General features: G+C 39.4%; 1 protein-coding gene across 1 annotated transcript in view; it reads right to left on the minus strand.

The window, feature by feature from the left end:
- The window catches only part of PTPRN2 (protein tyrosine phosphatase receptor type N2), a 652,986-nt gene that overhangs the window by 240,391 nt on the left and 398,047 nt on the right, over positions 1-14,548 (minus strand). The window lies entirely within an intron of this gene.

Here is a 14,548-nt window from a genome sequence, read left to right on the forward strand (position 1 = left end):
CAGGGCATTACTGTTACGACAGCACTGTCATTGTGTAGGAAATGCCACAAGACATACAGTCTTACCTAGCAGGTAAGATAAATAGTTTATTTCACAATGTAAGGATGCATTGCACAGTGTTGTTTTTTCAGAAAATTAGCATTTTTTCTTAATTATCAGATTCTGTATCAGTGAAAGCATTCAAAACATACATGTCATCCAGAGGGACCTGGACAGGCTGGAGAAGTGGGCCTATGAGAACCTCATGAGGCTCAACAAGGCCAAGTGCAAGGTCCTACACATGGGCCAGGGCAATCCCCGATTTCAGTACACGATGGAGGATGACGTGCTTGAGAGCTGCCCTGCAGAGAAGGACTTGGGGGTGCTGGTTGATGAGAAGCTTGTCATGAGCTGGCAGTGTGCTCTAACAGTCCAGAAGGCCAACTATATTCTGGGCTGCATCAAAAGAAGCGCGGCCAGCTGTTCAAGGGAAGTGATTCTGCCCCTCTATTCCTCTCTTGTGAGACCTCATCTGCAGTACTGTGTCCAGTTCTGGAATCCTCAACATAAGAAGGATATAGAGCTGTTGGAATGGGTCCAGAGGAGGGCTACAAAGATGATCAGAGGGCTGGAGCACGTTCCCTATGAGGACAGGCTGAGAGAGTTGGGCTTGTTCAGCCTGGGGAAGGGAAGGCTCCCAGGAGAACTTATAGCGACCTTCCAGTACCTGAAAGGGGATACAAGAAAGCTGGAGAGGGACTATTCATAAAGGCTTGTGGTGACAGGACAAGGGGAAACAGATATAAACTGGAGAAGGGCAGACATATCCTAGATATTAAGAAGAATTTCTTCACCATGAGAGTGGTGAGGCACTGGAAGAGGTTTCCAAGGGAAGTTGTGGCTGCCCCATGCCTGGAGGTGTTTAAGGCCAGGTTGGATGGGGCCTTGGGCAGCCTGATCTAGTGGGATGTCCCTGCCCATGGCAGGGGTGTTGGAACTAGATGATCTTTAAGGTTCCTTCCAATCCAAACTATACTATGATTGTATGGTTCTATAAAAATGAAGTAATACAGAATAAACCAGTTAAATCGTAAACAGAGGCAGTAATCACTAAGACTACAGCTGTAATTGCAACTGAAACGTGCTCAGGGCATGAACTTGAGCACTGTCTTACCATTGCCCATACCTTTAAATCATTTCTATGTTCTTCACATGATTTTGGCCTTTGCGCACTAGTATTCTCATGAAACAATGCCCAACCACAGTTCTGGGGATGGCACAAGGGTGAGGTTATTCCCAGATGGGGTATGAGTATAGTAATCCTGTTTTCAATGCAAAGACTTTAACCTTCTAGAAGCAAACTGTATCAGTTGAACTCGTGGCCAAAACCCAAGCATCTGGCTTGATTTATTTATGAGCAGAAATGAAACTTTGCAGCCTTATTAAACTCCCTTCCCTTTAGCCATCTAGTCATTGACTGTCTAATCCAAGTGAGTCATCTAGGTTCTCTCTGCAGTCAATGCAGAGAGATGAGCATTGAATGCAATGAGTCATCCAAAATATCTTACACGCATCTGCAGGGCACCTATCTCTTTCCTTTGATTATGGAAAGAATTTGGATAGACTCAGCTTCTTAATTGAAGTTGTCTAAAGGAAACATTCCTACCAGAAAGGACAAGAAGTGTGATAAGAACATATTGTACATAGTAAATTTACATAAAAATACTGAAAAGAATTCATATATTTCTCTTTGATTTGTGAAAAATACTCTTTAATTTTTGCTGTTTGAAGCATTCAAAACAGTTCAGACTGCAGCAGACAATTCTCACAAGCAGTATTATTGTCAAATGATACTTTAGTTTGTCCAAAGTGCAACACAAATGACTCACATTTATTTTAGAAGCAAGCCACATCATTAGGACTCAATCTCTCATCATATATCCAAAATGTGGAAAGATTTTGCTAAGAGTTTGTGTGTACCAAGACTAAGAAGTAAAAACTCAGGTAATTCTAATACAGAGAAACGTTTCTGACTGCCTTCAGCAAAGGATGAATATTGTCTGCAATTTAAATGGAGAAAAAAGCTCTGTGCACCTTATAGACTCACACAGTTTTAACTTTTCTTCTTTTTAATATGCTACTGATTTAGCAGATAATAACATGGAGTCCCAAGATAAGAAAACTTAAATGCATGTTTTCCTGGATGACAACCTAAAGACTGCATACAATACTCACTTAAGTTCACATTTATGCCATGCTTTACAAATTAACAAACATATTTATTCTACCCAGAGTCATAGGGACCACATGAGAACTAGAGTTACCTGGACCATACAATTTGAGGCTATATTTTCCCTGTTGTATATGTTTTGAAGTATGAATTTCCAAAAAATAAGTAAGGTTTTCAGCCTTGAGATGGACTTGGTACTACACTGCTGCACTGATGACTGATCATAGAATCATAGAATCACCAGGTTGTAAAAGACCCACTGGAACATTGAGTCCAACCATTCCTATCAATCACTAAACCATGCCCCTCAGCACCTTGTCCACCCATCCCTTAAACACCTCCAGGGAAGGTGACTCAACCACGTCCCTGGGCAGCCTGTTCCAGTGCCCAATGACCCTTTCCACGAAAATTTTTTCCTGATGTCCAGCCTGAACTTCCCCTGGTGGAGCTTGAGGCCATTCCCTCTTGTCCTGTCCCCTGTCACTTGGGAGAAAAGGCCAGCTCCCTCCTCTCCACAACCTCCTTTCAGGTAGTTATAGAGAGCAATGAGGTCTCCCCGCTAAACAACCCCAGCTCTCTCAGCCGCTCCTCATAAGGCTTGTTCGACCAGCCATGTCACAAAACAACTCTCTCCCTTTTAGATGTGCCATTTTTTTGCAAAGGTGTGCTATGTTACCACACTAACTGCCTTCCATACAGTGTATGCTGTAAAGTCAGTTTTCTAACAGATGCAAAAAATTAGATATATAAAACCAGAAAGCCGCATGGGATCTCCTAAAGAAACTGAATGGTCCAAGAAATGACTCTTTTGTAGCTCAGAATAGAAAATGCTACACAGCAGAGTGGCTACAAAATAATGTGTATAAATAAAGAACAAGGCCTAAATCCCTGTGTGTAATTTCCTACCACACTAACAGTTAATAGAAAATATTGGGTCTGCTGAATCACTGAATTTTATAACTACTATTACACATTTCCAGCTGGAGGCCAGTTATAGGTGGTGTCCCCCAGGGCTCAGTGCTGGGTCCAGCCCTGTTCAATGTCTTCATCAATGACCTGGATGAAGGCATTGAGTGCACCCTTAGCAAGTTTGCAGATGACACTAAGCTGGGTGGAAGTGTCGATCTGCTGGAGGGTAGGGAGGCTCTGCAAAGGGATCTGAACAGGTTGGACCGCTGGGCTGAGTCCAATGGCATGAGGTTTAACAAGGCCAAATGCCGGGTCCTGCAGTTGGGGCACAACAACCCTGTGCAGTGCTACAGACTAGGAGAAGTCTGTCTAGAAAGCTGCCTGGAGAAGGACTTGGGGGTGTTGGTTGATAGCGACTGAACATGAGCCAGCAGTGTGCCCAGGTGGCCAAGAAGGCCAATGGCATCTTGACTTGTATCAGAAACGGCGTGACCAGCAGGTCCAGGGAGGTTATTCTCCCTCTGTACTCGGCACTGGTGAGACCGCTCCTCGAATGCTGTGTTCAGTTCTGGGCCCCTCACCACAAGAAGGATGTTGAGGCTCTGGAGCGAGTCCAGAGAAGAGCAACGAAGCTGCTGAAGGGGCTGGAGAACAGGCCTTATGACGAGCGGCTGAGAGAGCTGGGGTTGTTTAGCCTGGAGAAGAGGAGGCTGAGGGGAGACCTCAGTTCTCTCTACAACTACCTAAAAGGAAGTTGTGGGGAGGAGAGAGCTGGCCTCTTCTCCCAGGTGACAGGGGACAGGACAAGAGGGAATGGCCTCAAGCTCCACCAGGGGAAGTTCAGGCTGGACATCAGGAAAAAATTTTCATGGAAATGGTCATTGGGCACTGGAACAGGCTACCCAGGGAGGTGGTTGAGTCTCCTTCCCTGGAGGTGTTTAAAAGACAGGTAGTGCTGAGGAGCATGGTTTAGAGATTGATAGGAATGGTTGGACCCCATGTTCCTGTGGGTCTTTTCCAACCGAGTGATTCTGTGATATTTGACCTCCTTTTTATAGGTTTCCTGCAGACTTTAATTATTGAAGCTTTGATATTAAAAACCAAAAAAAGTTTACTTAACACATCCTATTCCCCTCTGATATTGGCTAAAACACAAAGGACGGCTCTGACAGCCATGCTGACATAAACCCTGCCAAAGCTAGAAGACATGAAGACACGACATGCTATTGATTAAATCATAACTTGAAAACGGTCAAGCTCAGGCACTGTCAGGCTGGAGAGAGAGATGCAGCAGACAATTTCCGGCATGTTCACTCCAGACGTGTACAGGAACATATTTTAGCTAACCTTGAACTCCACAAGCAGCTCAGGAAGGTCAATAAATTCTGTCAAAAACAGCGGTGCTAAAGCTGAAGCATCAACCATGTATCAAGCAACTACTTGAAGTTGCTGAACGGTGAACATAACTACTTAACTTTTTCTATGCATAGCAACAATTGAGAATTTAAGGCAACAAAACACCGTCAGAAGCCTACAGGTATATAAGGAAGAAGTGTTGGGAAGATAAATTCAGATATTAAGAACAAGCTGCTAATCCTTTGAAAACTGGCCTAATTTTTAAAAAAAATTTTAGTGTACTATGTGTTAGCTTTTATTCCAATATAAATATAGAGCAGATGATGTTTCTGTTGCAGATTTTATGAACTGGAAATGATAATTCTGGGCAACATAGTATATTGCACATTCCATGAAAGTTGACTTTTTATGGCCACAGTTTAAAGCCCTGAAATATTAATGGAGAACTTTCAAACTCATTAGCAAAGAGGCATAATAAAACAGTTATTAAAAAAAAAAAAGGAAAAAAAAAGAAAACCTAATCCCAACCCAGTTAGCAACATATAAATCCCTTTTTTAATCTTCTACTGAAACAAAAAGGGCTTCCAAACACACAAAACAGGAGGCCTTTAAATTAAATTCACTAGATGAAGGATATGCAAATTACCTGAAGAAGCGGAGCCCTATAATGTTCTCAAAATTCTGCAATAGCTTATTTAATTAGTATTTTAATTTATCAGAATAATTCTTTGCACTTGACAATTTATGCAGTATTCCATATAATTAAGCACGCAGCTACAGTGGAATAATTTTGCCTACTCTCCATATACCAGTTATTTTAACCTGAAAGAATCTGTGGAAGTCTCTTCTGTGATCTAAATTACAATGGGGACAACTTAATGGCTTTGCTCTATTAGAGAGCACGATGCGGGTGTTACTAAGTGTTTAAGGGAAGGGATTGTTACTGTTCATAGTCATCACTAACCTGATGGAAGTCTGATGTGTGTTCTCGAGGGCTAACATTTATTTCCTTCAGAAAAGTTATCCATCAGTTGCACAGTCAGGAATTTGAGTGTCTAGTTTTGTAGTTGGCAGATTTAACCTTTGAGTCTTGCAGTTATTAGGAGAAGCAAGTTACACAGGGCTCTGAGCACACCTCCAGCCTCATTGAAGCACTTCTGGAAGAAGGAAGTGGTTTATGAAGGTCTGCTATAAAGCAGGTTGCTAAGCCTTCCTGCATCCTCCAGCTTAGTCGTAGGAGTGCACGCTGGCACAAGCAGAATGAGGGAAGCATTTCTGCAGGAGGTTTCCTCGGTCTGTCTCCTGTGCTGCTGCAGGGTTTACCATCTTCAGAAAAGAAACCATTCTTAAATATGCAAAGTATTTGTGGAAAGACAGTGTCACTCACAAGGGAACCTTATATTTCTGCTGTGAATCTGATTTTGAGGGTGTTCTGTGTTTAATTAAACACAGGAAAAGGAAAAGTAATAACAGACATATTATTCCCTTGACCTCTATTACATGCCCATTTTAGAATGAGCAAATTCATGTCCCAGACTCACTAACTACGTTTACTTGGACCTCCAGTCAATGAAGAGATAGAGAGCAATTAATTCACATTTATTGTAGGCTGCCAGATGAATTCTACAATAACTGTCTTCCCAGCAGCTTGTTGCAAAGTTGCTTTCATAGAGCCACATTCAGAAAAAATAATTTATATCCCCTGTTTGAGAAAAAGAAAGGGAAAAGGAAGAAGGGAAATCCAGAGAGAAGGTGTTTATTAACGCTTAAACTTTTTAACAAGTCTTCCAAATCTAAAACAAACAGATGTGGCATTTATTCACACCAAGTTAGTCTTTGCTTTCTCCTTCCCTACAAAGAACCTTCAATTATATGGAAAGCTTCTTCATAAGGTGAGCCAGAAAGACTGCCTTTACTTTTTGGCAGACCCCCACACTACACCACACATATACTTAGCGGATACAACTTTGTCCCTTGCAATCAATGGCAATGGATTCCTATAATATTTGGGATCTCTCTCCTTTGAGAAGAGCACAATCGGAGAGTCAACCTGCCTTTGCACAGTCAATGCACATCCTGAAACTGCCAAGGCATTCACACCAGTAAATGAGAATGGGACAGAGGAAAAACTGTTGTTTCAGCACTCTCCAGGTCTTTTGCCTACAGAACAACCCAATGATATACAGGCTTTTTTCCCAGCTTATTCACTTTCCTTTGTTGGAAGTAATTAAAAGGTACTTCAATGAACTTTGAATTAGATACTTAGGTATGACCATGTTCAGAAGAACAGACTTTTTGTAATATAAGATACACTCTCCCTGACTTTGGTGTACGTCTACAGGGTAGTGTGTGGAGACCCTGTGCCCAGCCCTGGGCACTTCTCCCAGGGGCTACAGTCTGTGAATCTGTAACTCCTCTCCCTGGGCAGGCTGCAAGTAAATAATTAAAAAAACCAACATGAGCATTCAAAATGCTGCAGCTTAAAATAAAAATTATGAATTCAAGTGGTCAGTTACAAGGAGAAGAAGGGTCCCTTTACTAAATTTTACAATTCAATTAGTGAGGGACAACTACACAGGATGCAGACAAGAGGTATTTTGTCTTTCCACCTGATGGCATGAGATCCTTGCTTCATGTCTCATTTCTAGTTAACTGGCAGCCGGGCCTGTAATGAAAACGGTTGCAGAAAAGTCAAAGCCACATAGCTGTACTGGCGACAGCCTGCCAAATATCATGTCATATTCAATTTTCAAGTCATTTTTCAAATTATTTTAATTAGATATTGTTTCAATCTCACATGCATTAATTTAATTTCTGATACCAGCATTTCAGATTTCAATCTGTTCAGATGCAGTACCTTGCTGCCTGGAGTAATTTAAAATATTGTTTGCATCTCCAGCAATTCTGAGGGCACACATCCTTTACAATCTACTCTAGCCAATAAAATCAGTATATAGAAACTCAGACTATGCTCAGCACCCCCACTGTACTTTTGCATTCTCATAGTTTTTAATACAAGACAGTCAAATCTCCATGCACACAATCAAGGAATTTTCCATCTCTGTTTGTCATGAATTCTGTTCAAAAAATATAAACAAAATCCATTTGTCAGGCAAATAGCAGCACTGCAAGATGCAGCTAAAGAAAAACTGGCCCATGTTTGAGAAGCTGGCAAGAGCTGTCTATGTTTGTAAACTCATTCACCAAAACAACATCACTTTTCTCTCTCTAAATCATCTGCCTCCCATGTCCCTAATATCCTATGGTCAGATACTATACAGGGACAGAGTAGCGAAGATCTGATGCATCAGGACCTCACATAGCTGCCTGCTTGCACAGGTTAGGTATATAATTCCAACACACTCTTTCTGCCTGACTGCTTGCATTGATTTATTTTTACTTATTCAATAAATAGCTGCTCAATTATATTTATTGCCCTTATAAAGAATATTTTTTTATTTATTTTTAAGTAAGAAACATCTGTGCCCTTTATAGCATAAACTTTTGCGTAAGATCCATTCCTTGTCGCTTTAATGCTACAGAAAAAGCAGAAAAGTTAAGAGCTTCTATGGACTTCTCCATATAGCAAAAATATTTGCCTACCTTGTGTCCAGGAATAGTAATATCTAAAATATAATTTTCTCCCCTGGTCTCGTTTCTCTAGTAATGTTAAGTGGGCGGTTTAGAAGCAGAAAGAACCATTGCAGTGATCCGGAGGTTGATACTTATGGTTGTGGCTTTGCAGAAATTCAGGAAAACCAGTTATCTGGAATTTAACTGACCTTGTGTGCTTTCTTTAGAACAGATGTGTTATCGGGGCTTCTCCCAAAGCCTACCAGCTACTTTTTCTATAGCTTCCATTATGCTTTAACATAAAATAGCCCCAAAGGTCTCAGAAAAACAAAACCAAGCACAGTCGTTGCACTTTTAAAGAAGTGTTCCACTCCTCCTGAGGGTCTCCCTGTAAAATACACTGACCCTCTTTAAAATTATAATTTATAATATTTAAAAATAAATATATTGGCATCCAATTATTAATTCTCAACCTTGCTATGCTGTACATTTTTAGCATTTTTGTGCTTACACCACTTTGAGTCTTGTCATCTAAAATGCCTGAAATGTATGAATTATTCTTACTCTTATTTAAAATCTGTCAAAATCTTTGGATGGACACTGTAGCGCATTTGCAATGGTATATGAAAAATTTAAGGGGAACTACCACTAAATCTCAGCATGCCAAACAGTTGTTATTTTTAATAAATACACATCCAAGAACTGTCATTTGTTTTCAGTCATTTCCTCAGTTAATAAAACAGTACACTGTAGGTTCATTTCTTTAATGATCCAAAACACAACTACAAGCCATGTTATTTGTTATTCATCTACAACTACACTTAATGTCATCCTCATGGCACAAATGTAACAAGACTGAGTTGGAAAAGCATTAGCAATATTTCAACTGACTGGCTCACTAAATCACGAATAACAGAGCTAATGCACAAGGTCATTCACTAACAAAATCTATTTGCTGCGCTCTCGGAATAAAATGAAAATATTTATTACCAAGGATGCCACTAGTAACAGGAGACTCAATAAACCTTCCAGGTGAGAGTGAATAGGGACAATGTTAACTTGCCCATCCTTTCACACAATAATTTTTCATGATTCTGCCTTAATGAAAACTTTGAAGGCTACTTTGCTACCTTTAAAATAATGTCTTTAAAATCAGCAGAACTGGAAGAGTTGGTGAAGCCTGATTGTAGTTCAGAAATATAGGACAAATATTTTGAAACTTTTTAAACTTAAATCATATAATAAAAAAGTATTATGTTTCTCCTTGTATGGGTGAAGTACAAATTAAGGAGGATAAGTAATTGCCTACAGAGGTAACTGGGTCCTAAATGCATTTACAGAATTTGTATCTGCATGTGTGTGCGCAGGCATGCATATTACACAGGAATGAGGAGAAGGACATAAAGGGAAAACTCTAAGTGTGTGAAGAATGTCTACTTTGCAGATCCTGGAGACAACTTAACAGGAAAAGTTTAAAGTCCCTATTATAAGACTCTGAAGACTTTTCTTCAGAGTTTGTTCAGTAGCTACCACTAATTCAAAACCTCCGTGAGTGCTTATACAGGTTTTTTCTCCTATCCCACGTCTTCTTTACTTTAGGCAGGCAGGACTGCTGAAATCATACTCAAAGTATAGTTATTGTTATTATTTCACCTACAAATTCTTCTCATGGCCAGGATCCTCATGGGTAAGACACTGTGCAAACACACAACTAAGAGGTGGTTCCTGTGCAAGAGCTTATAGATACCAAACAACTGGAGACAGTAAATGCCTACAGAGATAGGAATAAAGATAGTGAGGAATTGATATTAGGCTACAAGATGGCAGAGTATCAAAGCAACATCTATCCATGCAACCTTCTCTCTTATTTTTTTGGTGCAGGCATTGATGTGATTAGCTAAGTCTTATGAATCCTTTAAAACCTGCAGCACTTTTACAGTTTCACTATTTAAAGGAGCAGAAGAGACTTATTGTCAGGTTTAAAATAAGGATAAATGACAGGAAAGGGCATTCTGATCAGCTCTTCCAGAAGCTCTGGAAGCAAAAGCAAAACTTTCCTTTTCTGTAATTGGTGTGACCTAGAGGTCTCTCGTTTCTGTGAGGCTTGACCCAGTACTTAGTGGCTTGAGTTTCTGCTGGCACCATCTCTCCTCTGTCAATGCTATCAAAACAACTTTTAAGACATCCCTACGTAGTGTAAGAAAGTTCACCTGGACTGTCCCACTCTGCAGTTCCAGTTCAATCTGAGCAGATTAGAAATCGGATTATAAACCTCTCGTTGGGCAAAACACTGTCCCGTTTCTCAGATCTCAGTGCATGTTTTGGGAGAATTATACATTCACAAAGAAAAGCTTTTCTATCATGCTGGGGTTTTCCAAAGAAATCATAAGAAACTGCAGAAATATTACAACTGAAGAAGGCAGATGACAGAGTGTGAGGCTGTGAACTAATACTGTGTATCAGAAGCAAGTTCTGCTGGTCAAAGGCTTGATTGTCCCTGAAAATGCCAGCTATGTGCTCTTGTAGGTAGTCCCTTATCCTTTCCTTTGGCAAAATGTACATCATTAGCAAAAAAAAACCTGCTATTTAAACTATTTGGATTTACCTGGTAAATTTTGACTGACACAGTTTAGGGAGTGATCCCAGGAGCAGTTCTACCAGCAGATACAAGGCGGCAGTAACCTTTGTCAAGGGTATGACAACCTCTTTCAGTGGCACTGATGCATTCAAAAGGAGACATTGGCCCACAGCCTTTGTGAGACTGTCAGACTTGTATGGATTATGCTATTTAACACGCAGAAATCATTACTGCATACAATTTACGATAAATGTAAATGAAATTCCTATCTGCTTTATGCATACATGGGCATAGGTCACTATTAGAGTGCCAGCAATTTCAAGCAATTTCTGCATGCTATTTTCTGCAAAAATTAGCACAATATCTTCCTTATGGGGTGAAAATCTGTAGAAGAGTTGAAAGCTTGGTGAAATGTTTTCTGACTGCTCTCTGACTGCTCCATTTGGCAGGCAGACTTTCTCCTACCAAGCCAGACTGTAAAGTAAACCTAAAGCTGCACATGGAGACCTCCTTGCAGTACTCTCCCCTCCTTGCCAGCGTGGTCACAGCCCAGGCTCATTTCCAGAGTTTCCCCTTGATGCAAATATATGGAAACCAGCCTTAAAAGCAGTATTTGCTACTGAAAAGGAAAGGTGGCTATTACAAGGGCAGTGCAGATAATGACTTCCTCAGGAAAGAATTTTGTGAGAGTAGTTTGCATATTTCCTCTCCCCCTTGCTTTTGTAGACTGCTGGATCCGTGACTGATTTCTAAAGGAGATGAAGCCTGGTGAAATCAAATAAATTCCTTTTATATGTATTTATGTGTGTCTCACAACAGAGCCCTTTACTTTATAAATACCTACAACAATCTACACATAAACACATAATATGTATGTCTCAAAGTAAGTTACACACATATAGCTTATTCCACTCACTGCTCTTCAGAAATGAATATAGAACAGTAGTATAAACATAAATTAAGTATGAAGTATACATCTCCACCAATCAAGATTAATGTATATTATTATCCCTTGACCCCTTCTTAATGTTCCATTTTACCACGTTTCTAAAATATTTATACCATACAGGGTGTTAAATTATAGCAATTAAGACCATAGTATGTTTTTATTAATATTTCATCAAGAATGTTTCATAATTTGAATTTCCCTAGTGCCCTTGCCATACACTGTGGGGATGGAAGGCATTTCTGTCTTGTTCGTCTTCATCTTTGCAGAAATTTACCAGGATTTTGCTTTATTTGGCCACATGTAATGTTTTGCAGCTACTGATTTTTTACCGGGTGGCTGACTTATGTAATATTTTAGGTTCTTTATGTCCAGTTGTGGGACCCCAGCATAATAAACACATCAGCAAACCAGAGAGACCAGAGAAGGACCACCAAAGGGACCAGATCATGAATTAAAGGAAAGGCTGCATTTGTTCAGCCTGGGAAAGAGAACTCTAAAGAGTGATTGAACTGCTGCCAGCTGCTACTTGGGAGGATTATAAGAAAGATGGAGGCGGACTTTTCAAGAAACTCATACCTAAAGGACTCAAGGAGAATTGCTGCAAAGGCAATTCTGGTTGGATAGAAGGAAAAAACTATTTTCTTAGTGAATAAGTGATGACTGAGTGCTGTGACAGGCTGCACTGAGAGGCTGTAGGATTTTTATTCATTGAGATTTCCATAATTCAGATGGAGTAGGGTCTCAAGAAGCCAAATTTCAGATTTGTCACTGCTTTACACTGGTTGTCGGACCCAACGACTTGCAGAGGTTTTTTCCAACTTAATTTTTTCGATGCTTGTAAATATACATATATATATATACACATATATACATATATATATACACAGATAGCATATTTCGAGACAGTGATCCTTCACAAGAGACTGTATAATTCCATCCCGATGCTACTTAAATACTAATAAACCCTTCCTTGAAATAGGTACCACATATTTTTATTAGGAAAGGCTGCTGCCCTCAAGAGTACCATCATCTCTCAGACCTGGGCTCAGCAAAGCACTTTTAGTTTTGGTTCAGTTTGTTCTAATACAGCAAAGCACTTTAAGGCATGCTTAGTTGATGAATTGTGGCCCAAAAGCACTGGAGTGGAATGAAGAAAAGAAACACAGAAATTTGGAAAAATTCTACACAAAGTAACACATGGGCTTTATTACTTAGTTCTTTTGGCACACAAATTGGCATGGCCATCACAGGAGAGCTGAACTACGTTATGGCAGTGTAACTGGAGAGACTGAAAAGATTAAAAAATGAAACATATGCATAATGAAAGAATAGAAAGATTTTTTTTGAGGAAATAATAATATAAGAGCAGGCAAAAAATAAACAGAAGAAAGAGAAAAATACACCGTGTTGTTCAAGTATGAAGAAAGATCTTTTCCTGAAACAGTGTAATGCCACTGCATAAATGGCAGGGGATTAAAGGACACAACTGAGTTTTACTGCTGCTAAAGCATCAGGCAAATAGATAAAAAATTAGAGGAAGAGAGATGGACCCATAGAAGCAAAGAGGCATGTGGGTAAAGAAAAAATCACCCAGGACTTCAGATTAGGTTAAGCTACTCCCTGAAGTTTACATTCTCCAAAGGTGGTTTCATAATGTAGTTTTAGACATCTTGAAATTAGGTGTTTATTAAAAGTTTCTTGCTAACTTTTCCTATACTGGATAGAGACAGAGCAGCATTTCCAGAGAACACTTCTTCCTCTCTCAGAAAGGCATCATTCACGTGTAAATAAAATGTCATCATCCTTTTAATGCACAGCCATGATAAGAGAAAAGCAGTTGGGTGTTTGCCACGAGGAACTGATTTATGTGATACAGAAGAAGATAAGTGATCTCACAAGGTAGGGGAAAACCAAATTAATGAGTAAAATACCAAGATGGAAAGAAGAGGATGACTTTGCTAACTGTGGTCTTCATCACTCAGACTGTATCATGAAGGGTAAAATTCTACAATGGTGTTTCCCATAATCCTGAGACTGTAGTTTCAAATTCAAAATTAATTTTGGGTTTCCTCCTAAAAATATTCAGTATTTTTTCTACACCTATTTATTTGTATAATTCCTTATAATGTAGGATGTAACGTACTAACGAGTAATACTGATATAAAATGGTAAGATTGACTAAATCTAGCAACAGAATACAAGAGTTAAAATGATAGTTGAAAAATAATTCATTTTAAAACATCAAAGACAGTCTTTACCAAGTACAGACTAAAGTATCTTTTTCTTTCCCAAATAATAAATTGGGGTTTTGTGCAGCGATTATGTTATAATAATTAATTTAATATATAAATTGTTTCATTCGGTACTCAGCAGTCTGTTTTCAAAATAATGGCATGTTACAGGTTTTATATTTTTATTTGAAAAAAGCACAGAATTTTGGGTATTATAAGAATCAATTTGGGTTAATTTCTGATAAGATCTACAAAAAGCTTCCTCCCCCAAAAAAATTTGCTGAGCAGACAAAGTGAAAAATTTGTCAGGAGGAACAAGAGCCTCCTGGGTTATCCTGAAAGGATTTGGTTGTGACAATTCTTATAAATGGAGGTACCAGGAGAAGAGCACTGCTCTGTGTAATACACTACAGCAGGAAGACTTTATGCTCCTTCAGGTAACATTGTGCCAAACATAAAAAATGAGCAATTTTTAGCAATTAGTTTCACCAAAGGTTGAAAGAGTCTGAATGTCCTATTGTCTTGCAAGTGAAGAAGAGAAGGAGAAAGAAAGCTTGTTTTTCATGTGTAGGATGAGTAAAAAGAGGAGTGCAAGATAATTAACAGGTTGCTGGGTCTATTGTTTTTGATAGCCAACTTACTTAGTTGTTCTGCAATTTTGTATCTGGATGATTTCTCAGGTCAAATTAGGAATGCAATTCCTGCAAAAACTCGTCTGTAGCAGATAAAAGAACCAAGGTCTT

This window comes from Phaenicophaeus curvirostris, chromosome 6 (genome assembly GCF_032191515.1).
Source record: "Phaenicophaeus curvirostris isolate KB17595 chromosome 6, BPBGC_Pcur_1.0, whole genome shotgun sequence".
Classification (NCBI taxonomy): domain Eukaryota; kingdom Metazoa; phylum Chordata; class Aves; order Cuculiformes; family Cuculidae; genus Phaenicophaeus; species Phaenicophaeus curvirostris.